At 42.9% G+C, this 24,183-nt stretch overlaps 1 pseudogene; it reads right to left on the minus strand.

Annotated features, from left to right (window-relative positions):
• Positions 1-2,849: 2,849 nt before the first annotated feature.
• Positions 2,850-24,174, minus strand: LOC128850814 (protein ELYS-like; annotated as a pseudogene).
• Positions 24,175-24,183: the final 9 nt, after the last annotated feature.

The raw sequence follows: 24,183 nt of genomic DNA on the forward strand, positions 1-24,183 counted from the left end.
AGGTGTCAGGTGTTAGGATGAGAGGGAATGGCCTCTGGCTGCATCAGGGGAGCTTTAGATTGGACCTTAGGAAAAATTTCTTCACATAAAGCGTTCTCAAGCACTGGAACAGGCTGCCCAGGTAGGTGGTTAAGTTCCCATTCCTGGAGGTATTTAGAAGGCAGGGAGATGAAGGGCTTAGGGATATGATTTGGTAGTGGACAGGTACAGTTGGAATCGATGGTCTCAAAGGTCTTTTCCAAGCTAATGGTTCTGATTCTTTCACTGCCAGCACCACGTCATTGCTGCGTTCATAGTTCAAGTGTAACAGAACATGTCAACAGTTCACTGCAGTAACATTGTGCTCAGTTGGGGAAGAGGAGGAACTGTCCCCTTGTTCCTCAGAACCGCAGCTTCTGCTCAAAAGTTTCTTTAAATACTTGAGTGTTAGCATCCTGAAATATGCATTACAAGCAGCTTGGGTGGAAGTGGAAAGGGTTTTCGTCTCCGCGCACACCCCTCCGCCTCCATTGCTTCATTGTACCTTTGAAGCAATAGCACAGGATAATTCATCCCAAGTTTAGATGAATCACAGTGTTCGGTATAATAGAATCCTTGTGCTGGCCTGATATGAGAGTCACCATTTTGGTGACCACACTTGTCCACTACAGATGGGTGGAATCTCATTTCCAATGACTTTTTTTCTGGCAAGAGTTAGAGTGAGGGGCAAGATCTTCAGAACGGCAAAACTAATGTAAAGATCTGCACTGAAGTCAAAGGACGGGGTATGTATCTTACTGGCAGCTAACTGCTTTTGCTTCCCATTCCTTACTGTAAACTAGGATTATGGCTCCTCTGCTATTCCTTTTGCCCTTCAGGAGCCCTTGCAACATGGACAAAGCCAACAGCTTTACATTGTGACAGTTTTGAGTTGTTGCAGCCTGGTGTTGGTCTCTCATCCCCTGTGAGGGCACTTAAACAGATCTGTCCTGCTATTGTTTCTGGCTATAACATACATTCCTTTGAGGGGAGGTGAGACCTGACGTAAAGTTTGGACACAGTGAGAATGCGTGTTCAGACAGCAGTTAACGAAGCATAGTTTCTTTAAATGCCTGGAGGTGTAGCTGAATGCAACAGTCTCACAGCAAAAGTCTGAATCTTAGCCTGGGAGGGGAAAGCTCTTGCTGCTCTCTGTCCCCATGAGGTGATGGCTCATGATAGTTGTGGGGTTCTGGGACTGCATTTGAAGCAGTATTTGTCCAGATTAGATCTTAAGGACTTTGCCATCTCCTTGGGATAAGTGACAGGTAAAAAGGCGGTTCTTAGGGTTCTTAGATGGGGAAGGCTGTTGGCTGTTTCACTAAGAGATTGTTCCTCAGTATGCTGTAGGTAAGAGCAAGTTTACGTTCTCTATTTCAACACGCTGTACGTGGTTTGATTGGTGTGTTTTGGGTTCCTTGCTTTGGTTTGGCTTTTTTTGTGTGTGTCAGAGCGTGGCTGTGTTGCTACACCAATTGCAATGGTTCAAGCAGCTGTCACTCTTCTGGAAGACCCAGCTTGTCTGCCTAAAAAGTAGGTAACTGCCCATGCAGAGCAGCTCGATCACCCCTAAAGCTACTGTGTGCGTGATTCTCTCTGAAAATACAGCTCTCCTAACCCTGTGGATTTGTGTTACCTCACCCACAGGGCTGTGTGAGGAAGGTAGCTCACCACAAGCCACTTCGTGATCATTTGCCTTTCAGTTTGAAAGGAGGTACTCACAGGTTTTTCCTAATGCTTTTGCAGTATCTACCGCACCGTTGTTTATATTTTCAGTTAATGGAATTATTTCTATTGAGTCTGCTGGATGCCAAAATGCACCTCTGAATAGGACCAGGCTGCCAAATTCCTCCTGTGCGACAAAGTGGCTTTTTCTTTCTTAGGCAGGGAAACCCATCTTTGACTTCAAAAAAAGGTGTCATCTGCTACTCTACTACAACGTTTTCCTCTTTGATTTTTCTTGACAGGGGTGGTGTGTATTCTCCAGGAGCTGCTTTCTCTAAAACAAAACTGATTGATCGCCTCAACAATTGTGGTGTTGAGTTCTCCACTAGTCAAAGGCCCGAGGTCTGAAGTCAAAACATGAGTGTATGAACGAGCACCTCACCTTTCCTGGGTCTAACTCCAATAAACTCCTTTGGCTGTAAAAGCCTGATCGTGAAATAGTTTGACTGTGTTATTATTGGCAGCAGAAACAGAAAAAAAATTGTCTTAAAAATACCCTTTGCCTATAGTGAGCACAGTCATGAAGAGTATTGAGTTTTAATTCACAATCATGTTAAATGAATGACTTCTTGGGGACTACTTCTAGAATATTGTTTAATCTCTTTCCTCTAAGTTCCTACTTAAGCACTAGAGCACCTGCTTCACAACCACAGCCTTCTTGCTTCAGCCCATTCCCCAAGTGTTAAAAGCAGGCAGGACTTGGACAACAAGTGCCTTAGCAGATGAAGCCACTAGTTAGTCCTCCTGCCTGTTTGGGAGAGGAGCCATTACTTTGTGCTGTTCTCACTGTCAAAGCCTTAATGCCCCTAAGTGAAACACATGAGGAGTTGTTGTTTCTCAGATCTTAAGGAGTACTTTCGTCTTTCTGCCACCAGCACCACTCCCCCAATCCCAGGTTATTATAAAGATCTGGTGCCTCTGTGCTGTTGTCTTCAAGGTGGGCAGAGCCTCACCCTTGCCAGCTTGCCTGTGCTGAGCTGTACTAGAAAAGGAGAGAAGAGAGAGCACAAAGAGCAGGGTTTGTCAGTATGACCGTGACTGGCAGTGTTGCAGAACACTTGGAAAGCATAGAAAGCGTGGACACAGGCGCGCACGTGTAGGAGAAACAACATTTTTATTAATTCTAAAACTCTACTCCATGTCAGACATTGTCATGACCATTTTGTAGTTGGTGTCATAAGAAATGTATTGCACAACTCCACATTCGAGGGAGGCCGTCTCTTGGCTGGTGGTTCTGTAGCTCTAGAATTCAAAGGAAAACGCAACAGACTTTAATTCCCCTGAAGTCCAAGCATATCAGAATTCAACTTTATTTGACCATACCACCTGTAGGAAAATCATCAGGTTTGGGCTCTTTAGAGTTCTGCCTGGTTTTAAGTACAACAAATAGAAACGAGGCAGAAACTGGTCTGGAAGTAGTAGAAGGTTCCTATTTGGTCACACAATCAAGTCTGTCAAAATAATCTGCCCAGCAACAGCTTGATGGAAATCATAGTTTTAGTTTCACCTGTCTTAAATCCTATAAATATATCTACCATAATGTAAATATATCTATTTGCATGAATAAGATTATATTGATTCTTAAATGTTACGTATGGTACGTGCAAAAAAGCCAAACAGAGCTTGATTCTGCTGCCCCTTCCCTCAAAACACTAACACAGTTCAAATAGATTTTTCTTTCACCAAACACGTAGCTCAAGAGCAACCTTGCTTCGTATACTTGTGTCTCCAGTGCGGACAATATATTACTTACAACATTTGCTCTGGTGTGTGCAATTACTTTGGTTAGTTTTACTGGGGTTGGTGATGGCTTTGGTGTTGAAACTGTCAAGGAAGAGGGGAGAAAAAATACCAGCCTTGTGTCATCAAAGTGATGGTTAGTTTTTGATTACATTCCACCCCCTAAAGATTACGTTGTTTAAAGACCGACATGAGCAATTGGTACGGCTTGAACTTCTCCACCGCCAGCTTTCTTTGAATGCGATGGAGGACTTTGCCACAGTGTTCTAAGATAGAATTTCTTGGAGCTCCTCCCTCTCTACTCTGAGAATCACCATCATTCTGATGAATGAAAAGCATGAAGCAAAAACTAATTACAAGAAGTTCATTGCACAGAACTATCTGTGCTATTTCTAGTTCGTGAATAAGCTTACTCTCCAGATCATCAGCTCACCCCACTTTCACCTTGTGCTTTTAGCACAATCAAAGCAAGACTGGAACAATAACAGAACCTATAGCTGTAAGTTAAAATAAGTCTGGCGCTCTGCAGGACCTTATTCTGATACACCTGTTATCACCTGCAGGTTTCAAATGCCCTGCAAAATAGCAGGCTTTCCCTTGTTTTTTATTCCTGAAATAGGAATGCCTAAGATGTCTGAATAAAAAGTGAACTGCAAATGACATTTGACAAAATTATGTGATTATTAAATCAAGCAAAAAAAAACCTGCCTACACACATGTGGCTGGACGAAAGTTTTCAAATGCAGGATGTAAAACTTCCAAAGCCACCTTAGAAGTTTGATTCACTGGAAAACTATAGTTCCAGAAAACCGCAAATGCTTCACAGTTCCATAACAAAGTTTCACAAACACCAAATTTAATCTGACTGGTTTTGGAAGTTAGATACAGATTTCCATCATAAAAGGGGTAAAACGAAAGTTGTGGAATTGCAGAGCACACTACACATTGAGGAAATAAAAAAAATCCAAACCACACACCATGCCAATTTTACCTGTGGACTGGCATCCTGACTGCTGTCAGCTAGAAAATAAAGTTGTGTGCAAGGTACTAGTGATGAGATACAATATACTCTTTGTTCCATGGAAGAACATCCAATAATCTAAACCCTGCCTAACCTATGTAGCTGAATAACTGAATGATAAGATTGGCTGATATGAAAAATATCTGTTTATTCCTCAGATGGAAACAAATTACTTCGAGTGGAGTCAACAATGGTCTGTAACAAATTATAACTTGACAGAGCAGCTTTGGTGTGGGGAAGGATATTGCTAAACTTTTAGGCCCAGCTGTAACTGGGCCTAAAAGTGTAGAAACTTATTCCTAATATTTCCAAGAATGGTATAAAAACCAAAGTATGATCTCTATTGAGGACTAGCTGAACTGTTAGTAACACCTAACAGAACCTTACGCACTTGACAGAACTTCTACACTCACCGCGAGATTAACCTTCATTGGTTGATTCTGCTGGACTGCTGGCCAATAGCAGGCACTCTGTTGGTTGCGGACTGGAAGAACTTCGTTGGCTGGAATACAAGCCCTGGTCTGTAAGAAGGACTTCATGCACTCCTATGAGAAATGAGACATTTCAAAACCCCATTGTGATTCTGCCTCTTCTCTTTTCAAAGAGATGATGAAGATTTTTTTCTGTCCATACTTACTAGTTAGTGTTGGTGAAAGGAAGCTTCAGGAATTCTTCCACTAGTCCCATCTCCTGGCAGCTTTCGTACATGTGTTCTAAGAGCTCTTCTCTGTTTAACTCTGCGGTATGTTGCTGCAAAAGAGCCCAAGATTCCACCACACACCTGTAATTCGTTTTTTTGATAGGTAAAGGCATAGTAATAGTGTAACCAAAGAGATGCCCCAAAATTATTGTGTTCCAAGTTTAAAGGAAATTGATGGGATTGTGATTTAAATTATTTGTTCTCCACTTTTTGCAATATTTGAATGTCATAATGGTGCGATATATTTCTTTACCTATCAGACAACAACACAGTGACGCAAAGCTGCACTTCGCTACAGGTTGACACTGATGGCTTCATACGCTGTAGGTACTTGAGTGCTTGCCTATGCTGTCCTTGGCAAACGAGCGATTGAATAATTCGCATCTGGAGCCATGGTGCTACTTGCATTGTTTCTTGATGGCAGAGGTGGGCAAGTGATTTCTGTAAAAGTTGAAGACCGGCCTTCTTCGGATAAGTACATAGACTCCTGCAACACAAATATTCAAAAGTTTCTTAAAATAAGGGTGAATGTCTGTTGAACCAAATTAGATGAGTTACTAATGACATACTTGATACAGGACATGTAAATAAGATCCCCTTAGGTATTTGCAGAAAACCTGTTCAGTTGGCCATACAGAACAAAGGGAGTGTTTTAAAAGGAGTAGTTCACTCTTTCCTAGGTTAATCGAATCTCTGTATACAAATAGCACTTTTCATAAGCGCATTACAAATAATAAGTTTTATCAATTACCTGTCCAAGTAATTAAAACAGAATCTTAAATCATAACTAACTGCTGAAGTTGTTGCAGCAGGACTACGAAAAAAGCCTATCGTGCTTCAGTAGCTGCTATTAGCTAAGCAGCAATTTCTGAAAATGATTTTATCGAGGTCAGCCTTGCACGGTAAGGTACATCCAACGGAACAGTAACATACTTACTTCATAATCATGGTGATCGAGAAGCCAAAATCCTTGTATCAGTGTTACAAGGCCCTGAGGGAGAGAAAAAGTGGTGGCAAAATATATTTTCTATTTGATTTAGACAGTGCTGAAAGACATCCAGCAGTAAGTAAATGGTCTGATATTAAATATCCAATTAAGGCTAACAAAACTGCAAGACCAACAAATTATCCCATTACATTTAGAAAAAAATAATGAAATAAGAATATAGAAGTGGTAGGAATCAGAAAATACTAACGTCTTAGTCTTGCCATTTTAAGCTATTTGAACCTGGAGACAGCCAGGTCCTAAGCACAAAACTCTGTTCTGAAGAAGTAACCAGAAAGAAAGACACTTTGATTTTTGTAAGGCATCCAAAAACTTTAGCTTTAGATATTTAAATACTTCTGTTATATATTCAGGTTCCCTCTACAGTCAGTGGAGCTACCTGCTAGACATTCAGAACATCCAGTGCTTAATTACTAAGGCAAACAAATTCTACGCTTGGTTTTCTTCTTCATTTCCAGAGGATGTAAAATAATGTAATTGATGGGGTCCTCGCAATACAACTTTGCTCTGAATGATTAAAACTGGATCTAAACCAGCATGTAGATCCACCACTGGTAGTGCCACTTTCTGACCCCCTGGTTTTAGGGACGTCTTCTAAGACAGCTCTGGGCTACCACTGTTTTCACAGCCCTCGCTCTCTAGGCTTCCATCCTGGGTCAGTTAACAAACCAGAAGAGCAATTCTGGATATTTCAGCAGCTTAAAAATTAAGTGTCTGCCCAATGACTTCCCTCTTCTCTCTTCTTATTATTCTGTGTGCCTGCACTTTCAACAGAACAAAAACACGCCCTGCTGGCTGTGCTGGAAAAGCGAGGATTTCAGTAAAAATCCTCTGCTCTAAGCCACTGATAGAAATCCTTCCGCTTTGAAGCAGCAGGTTTCAGTGCGTCATTCTAGTAAGAAGCCATTTGCTACAGGTACTTCTGCTTTAAAAATTAAAAACTGTGTGTAAATTTTGAGGAAAAAACTAATGGGGCTTTTTGCCTTTAACATTTCTTAGTAAACCCATTCTCTCATAGAAGAAAAGACGTGGCAACAAAACACTGAAAAAAAAAATCATAAAAACTCCACAGGACAAAAAAGTAAAACAATGCTTCTGTCTATGACTTAATTCTAAACCAAATGTTTTCACTAGCTTTGTGTTTGAGGAGTAAATTAAAATCCCTTCTTAAGCACGTAGGAGACAAACATTTAAGAACATTTTTGTGCATATCCTGAGGTGCATTTAAAATAACCAGAAAGGATACAATCGCATGTTTGTACGGTTCTTCTATGCTTTCCAATAAATAGAGATCCAGCAGTGCCTGAAAGTTAAAATTTGGACAGAAGAAAACACTAACTCCAGCCCCTCAGTGCAACAGATTTCCTCCAGTCCAAACAAAACCAGAAAGGTCCCACGAGTCAAAGAAAGTAGCAAACATACAAAGGCAGGATTATGACTTGAACTGCATATGAAAGGAACACACCAGCCTGTAGCTAGTGAAGTAAGCTCAGTAAGATGGACTTTCAAGTCAATCTCTGACACCCTGCAGCTTCCACCAAAACTCATCTGGCTGCATCTTCCACACAGGCTACTTAGGTCTAAGTAAGCCTAGTCAGGAGAGTGCTAGGGGTGCCGGCTACGTGTAACTCTGACTGTCTTACTAAATTACAGAAAAGACTTGTGAGGAGGGGATTTAGGCCAAAGCAATTCTTGCCAGCTACCACTAGTCGATAAAAGAGAGGATTTCCTATTTTAACATGCCTTCTTCCACATCTTTGCTGTTTTCGCCCTATATCACTTTCCAATTTGAAAAAAAATCCCACAATCACCCTGAACACAATGACTATTAAGTGCTTGTTACAACTTCTCAGATTTAAGCCCCTTGTCGTAGCTACGGCTGTCTCCCAACCATCAACAACAACAAAAGCTCACGTTTCCATAATTATAACCCAAGCATCATTCCAAACAAACCAAAGATACTATCAGACAAACCTTTGTCAGTAAGCTCTTATGGTTCTCTTTGAAAACAGCTTAAGACTCTGCTAAGGTTGCCTCAGAGGCACTGGCAGTGCTGAAGGGACTGTAGCGTTTTTAGATCAAGGAAGGGGCAGGAGCCATCAAACAGCGGAACATTGTATCATTACCCAACAGAGCAATTTCAGAGTTTCAAGGTACACGCGGGCAATATCACATCCCAGCAGGTTACTGAATAAGCTCAGATAGAAAGAATGAATTTGCATTTGCAGAATGACTACACTAGTACTCACATATATGGTCAAATTCATCTTTGGTGTAGACCACTTTCTTCCATGCACAGTCACGAATAAACTGTAACTTCACTGCCATAATTTGGCTGCTCTTTAAAAGAGAGAACAAAACCCAAATTAATCAACAGTTTCAAACTAAAAAAAGACAAACCTGAAAAGCAGCCTTACTAGTCTTACTTTCAGATGTCCAATGTTTAATGCATCCAGTCAGGAGTTCTAAAGATCTTGCCTGGACAGCCGCAGACAATATCACCTCTAACTGCTGCTCCCTAAGCAGAACAAACAAAACTAAATGAGAACATTCCATACTTTCAACATCTGAGCCATCAACACTACAAATCTCTGAATGATATCATCACACTTCAGCAAAGAGAAACTAAAACAAATCTTGATTTCCCAAGTTATTTCCGAGCTGGAGCCGATACCAGAACATCTGACTGGAATCTTAAGAGTCTGCGTCAGGCTTGCAAAATAAACAGCGTAGGGGGCTAGGCCTACTTGCCAAGGAATTTATTTTTAGCTACCACACAGTGCAGAACTTTTATTTGCCCTAACACACTTCCACAAATCTGAAATCCATGTCTTCTCAAACATTCACATAATTTTTCTTTTTCTAAGTTCCGCACTGCATTTTCAAGTTAATCAGGGATCCAAGCCCTAACTCCTGACTACGCAGGTAGTCCAACAGATGGGTGATGACGATGCAGCAACTTTCCTTGACTTCCTCAAGAGTTCTGTTCTTGCTCCTCCAGCACTCCTCTATTTCTTCCTGGACAGACAGTCCCTGACCGGGCTTCAGCTGGAGACAAGGACAGTTTTACAGTCTCCACAGTGGGCCTAAAACATTACTATTTGCATGAAACTGGCAGGATACCATAGCAATTACACATGGGGATGAGCATAAAATGAGCATAAAATGTTCTCTGACACCAAAAGCAGTGCAACAGAAGAAACTGAGCCAAGGCACATCTCTTTAGGCATTCTCAAGAAAGAGATAGTAAAAGCTTACCTCCTTCTGGAAACCGCTGCAAGTCACATGGATGACTCCAGAGCTCAGCAAGCACACTCCATCTGCAGAAACAACAAACGTTGGACAACTTTTCAGACTCTTGGAGTTACGTCACCATTAGTTTACATTTTTCAAACAGCAGTAACCGGAAAGATAGAACTGACTACCCATTGTCTTCATCAGATCACTTACAAGGCTTTTTTTAAAAAAAAAATTGCTGTGTAAGGAGTTGTTACTGTAAAAGACAGGACATTGTTTCTTACTAGTAGAAAATATGACACACCTGACATTTTTAAAACACCTCTCTCTACTTTGGCTTAATTCTGTTATAGGAAATGGAAACACAATGCTTACTTACTATTAAGAATACAGAAAAATACTGAAGAGCAAAGGCCTCTCTGACAGGTTCTAGACATGCTGTCCCTTTTCTTGTTCAAATTGTGTCAGTTCTATGCCAAATCAAACACACAATTATTTGCTAATTAAGTTTTCCATACACGAAGAGTAGACCAAGACCTTTAGCTAGATGAAGAGTTCAGGAAAAAACCCATATGCTAGGAGCACAGACCTGACTCTTTTCAGAAAGCACGTACAAATAATTATTGGATACACTTGTATCACTCAGCTGGCATTATTAATTGCCAGATTGGACTCAGTTACATGCTTTAAGAATAGCTCCTTTCCAGCAGATGCAGAATGAAAGAACACTCTTACCACCCACAATCAGTATAAACCCACCCAAATCAACAAACAAGTAATTGCAGTAAAGATTTTAACATAATACACTGACAATGTTAGACCCCATTTCTCTCAAGAAGCGGAGGGTGGAGGGATCAGTCTCCTCTGGGTAGAACACATTTTCTGGGTATAAGCAAAGTGTGGGGTATATCGCTTACCCTCACAGAGTAAGGAATAGCCTTCCTTTCCTCCAGCAGATCAACAATCCCACCCAACCTGGTGTCATCTGCAAACTGACTGAGGGTGCACCCAATCCCCGCATCCATATCATTGTTACAGATATTAAACTGAATCAGCCCCAGTACTGAGCCCTGGTCACTGCTTGTGACCAACCGCCAGCTGGATGCAGATGCAGATAAGAGGTTGGAACGGGGAATGAAAGACACAGGTAACATTGCCAAACAATGGAGAAAATGGGCTTATTGGTCAGAAGAAGGCAGCTGAAGGAAGAAAACAACAGATGACCGCGCCGTACATCACTACAGCATGTCAGCAAGCATAAAATAACCCCTCTTATTTTCCTGAATGAAGTCCCACATAATATATATTTTTAATAAACACAAGAAACCAGTCTATACAGATATTTAAGACTTGTAGACTGTGGGTACAGATCAGTATTCATTGCTTAGATGACACGGACATGAGAACAAACCTTCATGAGTATTATCCTCTATGTTAACATTGTCATAGAAGTCTTCTATGGTCTGACAGCTCATTAATTTCATATTGCTGGTTTGCCTTCTCCAGGGAAGAATTCCACTCGCAAGATCTAAACTGAACCTTTCTTTACAGCATTCCAAACCCTAGAGAAAAAGAAAAGATGAGAGAAAAGGTCATTCTGAGATAAAGACACCCGTTTGACCACAATAGGAAAGAATATATCTATCTAATATAAGATGCATATTGTATTGTATCCACTTCCCTTGAGCTTATTTCTGATGGCAAACAGACAGAGCTCAACAGAAAACCAAGAACATAATCCCAAAGATCAGAAAAGAATAAAGAGATACCTTTATTTGACCCTATTTTAAGAAAGGGAAAGTGACAGAAGCTTATTCAAGTCTGCAGTCTGGTTAAACAAAGCCCTTCAAAACCCTGTCTTCTTTTCCCACATATGCCATTAATTAGGTGTTCAAATCCAGAATAATTTTTTTTCGTAAAAGCTGCTTCCTTTTCAGGAATTTAATGTACACAGGCTCTTTGCAGATGCATCCAGTGGGAACACGCAGTGTGCCAGTATAAAACTGTACGACATGTTTTCAAAAAGGATGCACAAAGACCATGCGCAGGAAGGCTCAGCAAAGGATTTTTGTTTTTTTTAAGGCTGCTCTGACTTTTGATGGTAAACATTCTCCCTGCCACCTTCACTGATACTCGATTAGAGAAACTTACAGTTTTCACCTTCTCACAGATGTGCTCCACTTACCTCATACACGACTTGGCCAGATGCCAAACTTTTTCGATCACCAAGTGTTAACTGCACCAGGTGTAAACTCAAAACATTGCCTTTGCTGAAAGAGGTATAAATGATGAAATGTGATTACAAAGCTGCTTTACAGTCCTCGTTATAATTGTATTAGGACAAGACTGAAGTGTTCTTAAAAGTATGCTCTTCCTGACCAGAAAAACACCACTTCCCAAAACAGGATAACTGGTCACCTTTAGCCACTAAACCAGAGGAAGAAACTCTGATGCTAGCAGCTTCAGGGCCAAATGCTAACCATAGCATTAGAAAGCTTTCACATGTTGGATGGGCTAAAAATTGTTGGAAATAGTTCTTCGCAGTGAAGATCAAAATTGCTTTAGAGTCATACTTCAAAAGATCCCACTCTAGGACCAGCTAAGCTGCTTAAATAGCTTGCTGACACAAAGACAGAGAGGTCTTTCTCCCTTGCCCTCGTCACCAAAGTTCCAGTCCCTCTTGCCTACACTGGATCCTTCCACATGCTGATTTGATTCATTAGCTTATCAGAATATGTTGACTTTTCTGCTGAACAGTGATGGCTCTCAGCCAGGTGAGCTAAAAAAGCTCATGAAGGCTCCAAAGACAACTGAAGCTTGCACAGAGGAATCAGCAATACCGTCACCTCTTTCCTCTAAGGGCAGCTGTTCTATTGACACCTTCTGTGTCCTAGACCAGCAGCCTCAACTACTAGGAATGCTGCTTTAAAACTGCCATGTGAAAATCAAACCAATCATGAAGCAGTCATCAAGAAACAAAGGAAATCTTTTCCAAATGCAAGCACTAAAATATAGCCAGTGTTGTTCTGCCTTCTGAAGGTAGGAACTAGTAGATCCTTCCTCAATTCTGTAAAATCCTGTAAAAATCACATTATAAGCTGATTATCAGCTTCTGTAGCTGAATCACCTGCAGAGCTAAATAGACAAAACTAAGATATATGTATCAACTGAATGTGAACAAGTGTATTGAAAGAAGTGTCAGTGGCTTATTGCACGTTGAAATTCACCTTTCTTGGGTAGACTTAACAGCCCACAAGTAGCAATAATTGCTAGCATCATTCTCCGGCTCTTGAAAAGTCACGGTGTAGACAGGGATGCTTCTTCCTTCAAGCCGACAGTATTGTCTACATGTTTATGAAAAAAAGGGGGGGAGAAAAGAAGAAAAAAGGTGAGTGTACTGGCCCTAACAGTTTGTAGATGGGTAGAAGCATCTTCTGAGAAAGAGCAGCCGACATGCTTATCCTCAAAGTGCAGAAGGTCATACTTCCATCTCAAAGAAGTGAGTCAAGGGAGACATTCTGCTTTATGCAGCAGTCAAGGAGTAACAAAATTACTGCCCATGAAATGATATAACCTGGATTTATGCCCTCCTCTGCCTGAGGAGGAGAAACATACATGATCGCTTCAGCTGCCAGGCAAAAGAATGTTCCTGCTCTTGTAGCCTACTTTTACATTGAACTGAGAAGGCAGCATACCTCCTGAACACATTTAAAACAGCGCCAAAGAGAAGTAGCTTCCTCTTTCTTTACTTGAACTATGGAAAGCATTTTTCTTCCAGACTTCTGAACCTTACTGGTACCTTCACAATCTATTCTTGTCACCTAATTATTCCTTCACTCTCTATTTAGCCATTCAATAGCTTCCAGTGAGTCACTGCAGATTTGTGGGAGCAACCCCCTGTCTGAATTTGGTCAACTATTTCAAGTGAGATTGCTCTTCGGCAGATTTAAAATCACCTCTTATTTTCCTTCCGCTTAGAGCTTTACATGTTCCTTATTCTCATCTCCAAGTGTTCCAGGCAAATTTCATGCACGTGCATCTTTGCCTTGGACAGGGTCAATCTTCTATTTTGGTCAAGGCAGAAATGTAGGAAAGAATTTATTTCCAGGCACAGACCAGCTATTGACTTTCCCCGTCTCATTAGTTTCATCCCAGACATTTTCAAGAATATTATCAACAAAAACACATTATTAACACACTTCAGCCTACTTACTCCAGCTTCAAAGTTTTCATATTTCATAGTGACAGGCAGCCATCTGAAAAACCCACATCCAGGTGATTGTTTCTGCTTATGTAGCCCAGCATCGATATTGGTGTTCCTGACGGGTTTGGTAACTGAAAGCAGAGATGCCTCCCTTCTCTTGTGGCAGTCTCTCTTCTTGGTGGAACGTCAGCAGGAAATGTAATGACCAATCTGAGATCTACGCATACAAAAGCAGATATGAACGTGTTATGCAGTTTAGGTTGCATTTTAAACACTGATGTGAAAACACCTATAATCTCATTCCACCGTCCCAGGAAAAATACCCTTTTAAGCAAGACATTTTTTTGCTGTTTCCATTTTGTAGGCACTCAGAGAACAAAAGAACTCCCTGATCAGACGGGTGTTCTCACTCGTGTTTCAACATCAGGTAAAAGTGTAACCTTCCTAGAATGGTATGTGTTGGTTGAGACCTTAAAGATAGACAGCTTCTCCTTGGACTCTGTAAAATCCGCAGCTTGGGCCTCTTGATGAAGCTGTCTAGAGTGACACCAACTCCTGAAGCTACTTTTGTGATACTCAGGAATGTTTGCAATCTGAATAGACAAATTAGAGATTCCATGCATCTAAATGCATGATTCAGGATAAGTCCGATTTATTGTAGAAAACAAGCCTAGACTTTGCCCTGAGTCAATTAACAGAAGCAGAAGAACATTCCTGAGGAACAGGGCACCTCTGACACAACTTCCCACCAGGCAGCTGCACTGACTCAGATGGTAAAATTCCTACACCTCACTGGAAAAAAGGGGACATTTTTAACCTTAGGATTAAGCTGGTCCCTTTTTAGATCAGTGCAGAACTGTATGGTGTCCAACTGCCCTCTGTAATCAGCAGTCACCAATACCTGCACACTACTGTTGTCAAAGAGGGATGCGTATTGTTTATCTAAAAGACACACATTTTCCTACTTTTCAAAGTCAAGTTTAAAAACTGCAAGCTTACCCAATGCTTCTATTCCATCCAGACTCCCAGATGTACTGTCCAAACAACGGTCAACCAGAAACAGATGACTGACATCTGTAGCCAATGTGGCAATGCCAAAGAGCTATCACAGGCTCTGATGCAGGTGTTGAGTGCTCACACTGGGTCCTGGTGATTGGTTATGGGTTCTACAGCAATCACCTACGGGAAACCACAAGTTAAGATTTAAGATGTTTGACCAGCTAAACAGAAATCATTCAAAAGCGAAGTCAGAATTAACACATCAGAAACAAGAAAGTAAATTCAGGATCATAAGACTTAGAAACAAAGCATCATTTCCCATTAGATGAAGAAAGAAAAAATCTCTCTACAAAAAAATCTGTTACTGCTTTCATTTACTACATTTCCTACAGGTTTTAACTGAATTAACATCAGGTTAGATCGTGCATTCCACTACCACAGCTCACCAGTTTCCCCTTCCTGCTTAGGCAATTACCTCTAAGAAAATAGAGAAAATCAGTTATGTGCAAGAATATTTATTGTAGTAAGAAAGACAACACTAAATCTTGTTCTCCCGCTGTTCACAGCCCACCAGCACTGTGATGCAGGCTGTGCCTTCTTTGCCAAACAGGTACGATGGGAAATGGTGGCTGTAAGTCAGATGAGGCAGTGGCCAACTTGCATGGTACTGGTAGACGCACCATTGCCACAGGAATGGAATGTTTTGGGAAAGTGTTTAAAGGAGATACGAGCTTAGGAGAATTTACACTGGTCCTCATTTAGACTAAAAGCAGCAACCAGCTAATGGGAAAAGAAGTTTTAAATGCACACCAGCACTTTTAGGAGTGTTAACAAAGCTTTTAAAAGCCAGGCGACTACAACGGCAACAAGAACAGCAGCTCGTTAGGTAAAAAGCTAACTCCAGCTAAGGAAGAAGGGCACACTGCTCTCTAACATGCCAAGCAGCCTGCATGCAAATTTATGACAAGGTGAAGACAAAGTCCTTCGCACATCTTGCGACGCACCCAGGACAAGACTGGCTGCTATAGCAGTGATACGAGCACATGGAGGCTGCAGCATTAAAGCTCCGCCATGAAAAAACGTGGGCTGGTCTCAGCCTTTGTACAAAATGCACAACTTCCTTGTTCACAGAAGATATACCCACGCAGAAAATAATTCGTAAACTAAGGTGCTTATTAAAGCCTTGAGACAGTAACAACATCAATCCTAACAACGTTATGGCATTTTTCATTCAAACAGAATTTACTTCTTGATTATACACTTCTGTCAGCAGGCAGCTTGCCTTTCCAGCTAAAACTCTAAGACTGATCAAGGTGGTAGGGAAACTAACACAGTGAAGCACCAACTCGAATCCTGTCTTTAGAACTTACGACAGTACAAACCCTTACTATTCGTCATCACACTGCAACCTTACAAACAAACAACTTTACCCGTGTTCTAGCAAGTCCAACCCTATCACCTTATGGAAAACTGAGGGATAAAGAAGCATTTCTCGCTTGCTGCTTCTAGATGATAAAAATCCAGTGAATATTGACGGTCTATCCCCTTACGCTGATTCCTGTTTACATTAAGATAAAGGGATATCACACCCTTTGAGGTTATGGGTTACAGAAGAGAGAAAAAAATAGGAACTTTACACCAGTGGACCCCATCTACACAAGCACAAGGCATACTGAACAGAGATTCAAGAGCTGTGGCTTGAAAGACAATCTGACAACAATCTGTCAGATAACTCACTAAAGGCTCTTTCTTCCTATCCAGAGTCCACAAAAAAAAATGTCTTCTGCTCTGAAGTCACCTGCTCGCTAGTCTGAGATTGATGCGAATGTGTCTAAGCCATTGTCAGCAGAACTAAGGGACTCTGAGATCTTTTAAAGCCAGTATTTCTGACAGAAATTAAGCATGTAGAAAAGGTATCTTACAGACACTTCAAAGAATAGGCTTTCTTGTTTTTTCACTCCGGCTGAAAAAAAGATATTTTTCAATGCCTTTAAGTAGGTAACTAGGTGCTCTACAATAAACCCAGAAAACTCATTTTACTACCAGAAAATTCAAAAGATAATGGTACCAAGCAGCCTGTGAATTTACATGGAGGCTCAGTCAACTGGATACTCTCAAGTGATAACATGTTAATGCAATACAGAAAAAACATGCCTGCAAAGAGATGCTCCTAAGCTTTTCCTGAAACTGGGTTATGTACCACGTAACAACATAAAAGCTTCATTCCTCTCATTAAAAAGTACGTACCCTTGCGGGAAGAACAACTGCTTTAACCACTCTTGATGTTTCAAGGTCATACAGGCACAGAACACTTCCCTCTCCTTCTTCCAAAGCAATCATCAGTCCAGTTCTTTTCTCCCACAAAAACTCCTTCACTCAGATAGTGGGAGGCTGTTCGTGCGCTCCTCTGAAATAGTATGCAGAGAGCCGCTGCCCTGTCACCGAGTTCACTATCTCGAGGTGAGGAGCACGTGACAGCTGTGCTAGGTCACTTAGCCCTGGAAGAGGAAAGAAAGCTGACTGAAGCAAGTTTCCAAGCAAAGACTGAAAACAAGTGAAAAAACACAGTCCCTGCTCCTTTCCTTCAAGAAAAGGTCCTAAGAGGAAGACGGACTTGCCTAATTCTGGTCAATTATCTCAAATCACCCCCTGAAATCCTCAAGTAAGACATCTTAAAATGGGCAACCTTAGAGCTTTGCATTTGTATTTGTCATTCCTGCACTGAAGACTTTAGATTGTTTGGGGTAACGATTACAATACATTGATCCATAGTCTTCACTCCAAATTTGGCTTGGGTTTGCTAGAAATCATCTCAACAGGCACAGGAAGACAAGACTTAAAGCATACTTCAAATATAACCAAGTTTATTAAGTTGGCTTGACACATGCCTGCTCTGGGTGGGGAGCTGCACTTCAACAGGAAATTATCTTCAAGTGGGCACTGCACAAGTAAATATTTGCACATGATGCTCACAGAAAGAAGGAAACACATTTCATTTCACTGAACGACTTCAAGCTCAAAGAAATGGTTGGACTCGATGATCCAAGAGGTCTTTTGCAACCTAGTGATTCTGTGAAAGTATTGACTCAATTCCTGCCTTTACAGTCACGTAAACAGACTCTCCCTGCTCTTGACAGAAGCCTAGACATCCAGACAGGCACCCAGCTCTACTTTCAGATCACCTCGCAAGTCCACCTTCTAATCTGCTCAGCTCCTTTCAGCAACTCTCCCTTGGTACCCATCTACATCCTAATTCAATTCTTTGGGAAAATGACTGCAGCACTTCACTCTGTTATCCTCTTCCCTCTGTTTTCATTCAGACTCCCAAGAAAAAGGAGGGGGCGTTGCCTCTGTAACATCGTACAAGAACTACTTCTGCACCTGATGTTATGAGGGGCATAGAGCTCGAGCTGCTACAAGTAAACACGGCCCAAAACAACACTGTTGCTCTTTTGAAAACTGCCTTCCATATAACTAAAAACCGAGGAGGGCTCACTGACTCATCTTTAAGTAAATTATTTTTGTAGCCCAGGATAGGTGCAGGTTGTTGTCCTTTCAAACTTTCGCTCGACTAACCTTTAATACTAGCACTTTTAAGGGTTAAAACAGCCTTTTCCTTCTCTCTCAACCTGATGCATCTTAGCAGCACCCACCTGACACCTGATCCTGTGCTTCAGGTAACCTCCAGGCAATAATTGCTTTAGACCAAGACCAAAGTAAAAGGAAAATGCTAACCTCCGGAAAATTTCCCGTGCAGCACAGAATCTTGGGTGACCTCATGTTTCGCGAGTGCCTGAAGAGTCCCCTCTGGGAACCGCAGCAGGCTGCTTGTCAGCTGCGCTCTTAGGTCTCGCATTCTTCACTCTAAATAAAGAAAAAAATAGGAAAAGAGGCTCATGTCAGCCATAAACACTTTTGAGATTGACAGAAGTTCCATCAGTACGCTGGGAAAAATCTCTATATTGCCTGTAGCTCTTTTCCTTACAAAGATGGCCTTTAGGACAGTTTTGGATCTCACAGCAGAGCAAAGGGAGACTCCTTTACATTTCTAATGTCTCTGAGATCACCAACAACAAGTGACACAGAGGTATGAACAAGATAAAGATCAGGGAAAAACCAATATGCTCTGTTCAAGTCTATTTATTGAGGTTAGTAAGGTGGGATCGGAGAAAAATCATCTTTTAACAAGAGTTTCACAGCAATAGGTATGAGTTTTCCTTTCTCCTTTCCCTTGGTTTCATAATTTAGTATTTGTTATCAATTGTCTTTGAATAGTTATTGGGCATTACTTATGTTGTGCTCACTTCTGGCATGTTTCTGTTCGCCATTAAGGCACCCTAAGTTCTTAACTAACTTCCTTCTCAATTTCTTCCAGAAAAAGTGTACCGCAGATATTTCCACAGGGCAAGCAATACGGATTTTCATAGCTCAACAGTTAGAAGGTAGTTTCCCACACCCTTACGACGGAAATAGAACACAGCACTTGAAACCACTGGGGTTTTCTACAGTTAAACCCTCATCCTCCTTATTCCAGTCCCTTCCTTCCTATTTTCTGTCCTTATCACATCTCGGCAGTGTGGAAAGTGTCCCTGCCCATGGCAAGAGGTTTGGAACTAGGCAATCTTTAAGGTCCCTTCTGCCCCCAAATGATTCCATGATTCTATGAAAGAGCATCTGGTGAACGAGTTAGCAGGTGACTGAGTGAGTACCACTGGGTCATTTCTTTCTCACCTGGGCAGAAACACCGACCACTGACATTTCAGGCAAACCCTCTATGTTTAATCCAAAATCTAAGCTGTAGTCTATGAAGTCGCTAGCAGAACAGAGACGGTCCGTCTCAGAATTCTACCATCAGGCTTCCAGTGTTTGTGTGGATGCTTCACAAGCTCTCTGAGAAGTACAAATCTACAGCAGAAGGGAATAAGAAAGCATTTCAGCTCTATATCCCATCAAGCCCCAACATCTAAGCTCCTAGGTTCAAAGCAGACCACAGATTGGGTTTCCCTTTACATGGCAAAACCAAACAAAAGCACCACAGACCACAATCTGACACCGGAGCCAGTTTACCCAGCCACCTCCAACAGCTCTTCTCTCACACGACTGCCCTTTCCCTCCACAGATACGCTCCCTGTCTAACGGGCTAAGCTAGCAAGAGTTCCAAAAGTCATTTCTGACATTGTGCTCTTTTTTACCTTGCTTGGAGTACCTGGACAGCAGACACAGGTCCTAAGCATCCCTGTACACAACAGAAATGCAGCCTTCCGACACAGCAAGACAGCACTCAACCAGTCACTTCCAGTACACCACACCGGTGTGGCATTGCACCCACCGCTTGCTCCTCTCATCACGGGTTACAGGATGACCGCACCACAAGGAAGGGGGAGGTCTTCTCTAATCATTGGACAGCACCTGGTCCAACCACCCCTGCTCAAGAAGGGCCACCTGGCAACCTGCCCAGGACCATCCCCAGGCGGCTTTTCAATATCTAATTCTGAAACACACTTTTACAAAAGGCAACCTGACAAGCTGAACTGCAAAAACATTTGCAACACATGCAACAGGGCCAGGTGTTTGGCAACTCTCTCCTCCCAGTCTGTCTTCACCCACCATCTACATAAAACCATGCCAGACTGGCAAAGGATTCTCACAATTACTGCCCTAAAACTATGTCCAACAGCTTACTAGGTAAAAGACATGAAATTAACAGAAGTCTGATTAAATTTGTTTCACCCACCAAACCAGTAAAACCTTGTGTGACCAGCAGAGACTTGTCACCATTATGGCTTTGCCACTACTGTGTTTAGCCATACACCCCAAAAGGGGTTCAGCCCAATGTACTCTTCACTACCACGAAGCATAAGACTTTGCTCTCTTTAATGCAGAGTGGAGACTGTTTTGAAAACAAAACACATCACCTTCCTAAGAAGATGGCATGACAGGTCATGGTTTAGCGTTTAATGAACAGTGGGCACACAGCCCTGCTTAGCTCAGAGAACAAATGTGGAAAGCTCTTAAGGCAGTCAGACTGCAGGCTGAGCAGCTCACTGTTCCCCACTGCGGTTGTGTTTCTCATTACTCTGAGCACTGTGGCCACCATGTGATCTGCTCAAGCTTTTCAGAACACACCCATCACAGCCCGTTCCCTATGGTAACACACAGGCTGCAGCCAGCACTCCCAGTAGGGGTACGCCACGTCCAGAACCCGGGTGCCTGAAGCTAACAGCGTAGCAGTGGCACTGCTGGATGGAGATGGCACCAGATGTACCATTTCTAACTTCCGTCGTTTTGTGGTTGGTTTGAACCCTGATGATCCTGAAGGGTTTCATGTGTTTTGCTCAATGAGAGACTTCTCTCATAGCTCCAGTCAGACCTATTTTCTAGACAATATGGAAAATTGTCTAGAATATGATATAGATATGGTTAAATCACTGATTTAACCATCTATCCACTAATTTCATTTTAGATCCATGAAGGGGCTGCTTCTGAATATCATCTTTGTCAGCAGCCAAGGTTTGAGAAGGATCATTTCTATGATGCTTGGGGCTCATGCACCACGGCCCAGAGGGTTCACAAGGGAAGGTGCTCAACACGGGTACCCTTTCATCCAAAACACATATGACCTCCTGCGAGAGTTTGGATACCTACAGATCCAAGCCACCAAAGCAGACAATGCAGGTAATGAACCTTCTGTAGATCACTATGAACAGAGTATATTAACTGCTTACCCTATACAGGGTTGAGCAAATACCAGCTGTGTTTGAGAAGCAATGAGTTCTGGTGACAGAACACAAGGGACGGGGACAAGAATCATGTCCACTGCTGCGGTGAAACCTCCAGCTGACTGTGGCAGCCACCAAAGTCAGAAGGTTCCTATAGACCCTCCCCAGCACTTCTTTCAAAGACGCAGTTAGATCAGTTACATCTTCTAGGGATGGAGCGTACGTTCCCAGAGGGATTGCAGCTTTCCCTCAGGAGCCAGCACATCCACCACGTGCCTGGGCAAAGGAGACCTTCAAGAACCTCCTCACTTACTCTTACATGCCACGTGGAGGGCATTTTGCTGCCTCTGAGGAACCAGAGCTTCTGGTACGAGACATCATGCACTTTGTCACAAAGGTGGAACAGCTGTGAACCTGCAGCTTAAGTACACACACAGAATGGAAGCGAGTCCCTCTGCCACCACCAGAGCCTTTCTATTGAGGGATTAAATAAAAACAATATCATCACACATAGAAGCCAATATTTTAGTTGGATAGCTTATAGTACTGAACTTGTTAACCTCAAAAGCTCTTCATAACAACAGCAACAAAAAGCATCTTGTCTTCTTTCATTCCCAGCACCACGTCATTGCTGCATTCATAGTTCAAGTATAACAGAATACGTCAGCTGTTCACCACGGTAACATCATATTCAGTTGGGGAAGTGAGTAGGAAGCAACTGGCCCCTTGTTCCTCAGAACCAAGGCTTCTGCTCAAAACCTTCTTTAAATGCTCGAGTGTTAGCATCCGGAAGCATGCATTACAAGCAGCTTGGGTGGAAGTGGGAAGGGTTTTCATCTCCTGCACACACGCTACATTCAGGTCACATTTCATTTACGAGACCCGCAAGTACACAGTCGAGTACATACTCTGTACACACTGCAGCCTTTTGCATTCTAGCAGTTTCTCCTCCAGAGCCAGCTTTAGCAGTTACTACACATTGTAAACAGCTGTTAATGGATAAGGAAGCAGAGACAGCACTCCCAGTGTTCTCCAAGCTCAAAAATATCAACTATCTTTCCTCCTAGTTCTATAGTTCCATTTTGTTCCAAAAGGCCAAAGTTTATATTTGACATCAAGCGTAGAGGGTTACTCCAAACTTTCAAAGTTACTCTCTCCTTTCAAAGGACTTTCACCAGCTCACCCTGCAGTTCTTGCTAGCAAAAAACTCCAAGCAACCTCGCTACCAGTAGGCTCAAGTTTCACTTTGAACGGGACAGCTATTGGAGCCATTAAGCTCATTAGGCTAGAGACATACCCAGCTGACTGAAGAGGCCTCCAGCAACTGTCTAGTCCTGACACGGCGTCGTGCTCTACTCCCTCCTCCTCCTCCACTTTGTACCAGAGACCAGATCAGAAGCAAAGGATCAGGTTCTTCTTCCAGGGAATACATTCGGACTTGGTAGGGGAATCTGACAGGTGAAGCTAACGCTGAATTTGATCACACTCCCCTCTTCTTCACCTATCAGAAACATTTAGAGTCTAAGACTTCTAAGAGGAGAAAGTAAACAAGAAACCCACTTTGTTGTTGTTGTTTCAAGCAAACATAAACTGGGATATTGAGGCAGGAGTCCCAGCTTCCTCTGAAGAGCGTTAGAGCAGGAACTGCTTACTTTTAGTTGTAACTATGTATTGTATTGTGTGTATAACTGATTGTCAGGACTCCTCACCAGTACAAGGCGGTGCTAGGTACGAGACCTCCCAGTCCCGCTCTCTGGATTATCAAGTAACTGAAAGGATTTACAGGGAAGTTAATTTTCTCAGCGAGATGGGCAAACTCTTGTGTCCTCAGGCCTCAGCCTGCAGGGAAAGTTCTCCTTTTACAGAAGCAGGATAGACAAAGAACAGTGATGGCCTAGGTGGCAAAGGCCATGTGCATTCACACACACTATCTAGAGCCCCAAACAATCAGCTAACATAGTACTTCTTACCAAAGAAACAGCCGGGAGAGAGGTCTAGGGAGGGTGGCTTCTTACTTGCATCTGCATCCTGGAAAACAAAGGAAACCAGGAGTAGTACATCTCCTCATTAGGATGCATTAGTCCCAATGCACTCTGCAGAGAGCACAGCCCATTGTAGCCCTGGAAGTCACAGAGCATTCAAAGGGTTCCTTTTAAAGAGACATCATTACCCACATATAGAATCAGGACACCCAAGAGGAACACAGAAAAGGCCGCTCTGATGCTCCTCAGGGTGAATCGGAATCACACCACTGATCAACTCCCATAGGAATTACAAGCCCCATTTCTTAAACGTCAGCCCCCACTCCAAAGCCACTTTACACCACTTTCTTCTCCGAGCCGTTTGAGTAACAAACCAGTGACGGGCTTTGAGCAGGAAGGGGGACAACGACAGATCCCCAGGAAGCGGCTGAGGCCTCCCGGCCCTTCACCCGGAGCTCCGTTCCCGAACGCCGCCGCGGGGGCACCGAAGGACGCGGCCCCAGCGAGCGCTCGGCCCGAGGAGCGGCTGCCGCGCTCAGACACGCGCGGCCGGGGCAGAACGGCCCCCGGGGCTCCCTCCCGGCCGCTCACCCAGCGGCAGAAGCAGCCGAGCCACTCGTAGGGCAGTGGGAGCTGCTGCCGCCGCTACAGGACGTGCTTGAGGAGGTCGCGGGCCAAACGGCAGCCGCTCTCCCGGCACACGGCGCCCGGGAACGGCACCCGCCCCAGAGGACACGCCACCCCCAGCTCGCTTCTCCTTCACCCCGCCGCGGCCATCCAGGGCCGGGGAGAAGCCGCCTCCTGCTCGGCGCGGAGCGGGCGCCGCCGCGGA

Source organism: Cuculus canorus, unplaced genomic scaffold, assembly GCF_017976375.1.
Source record: "Cuculus canorus isolate bCucCan1 unplaced genomic scaffold, bCucCan1.pri scaffold_85_arrow_ctg1, whole genome shotgun sequence".
In the NCBI taxonomy this organism is placed as follows: domain Eukaryota; kingdom Metazoa; phylum Chordata; class Aves; order Cuculiformes; family Cuculidae; genus Cuculus; species Cuculus canorus.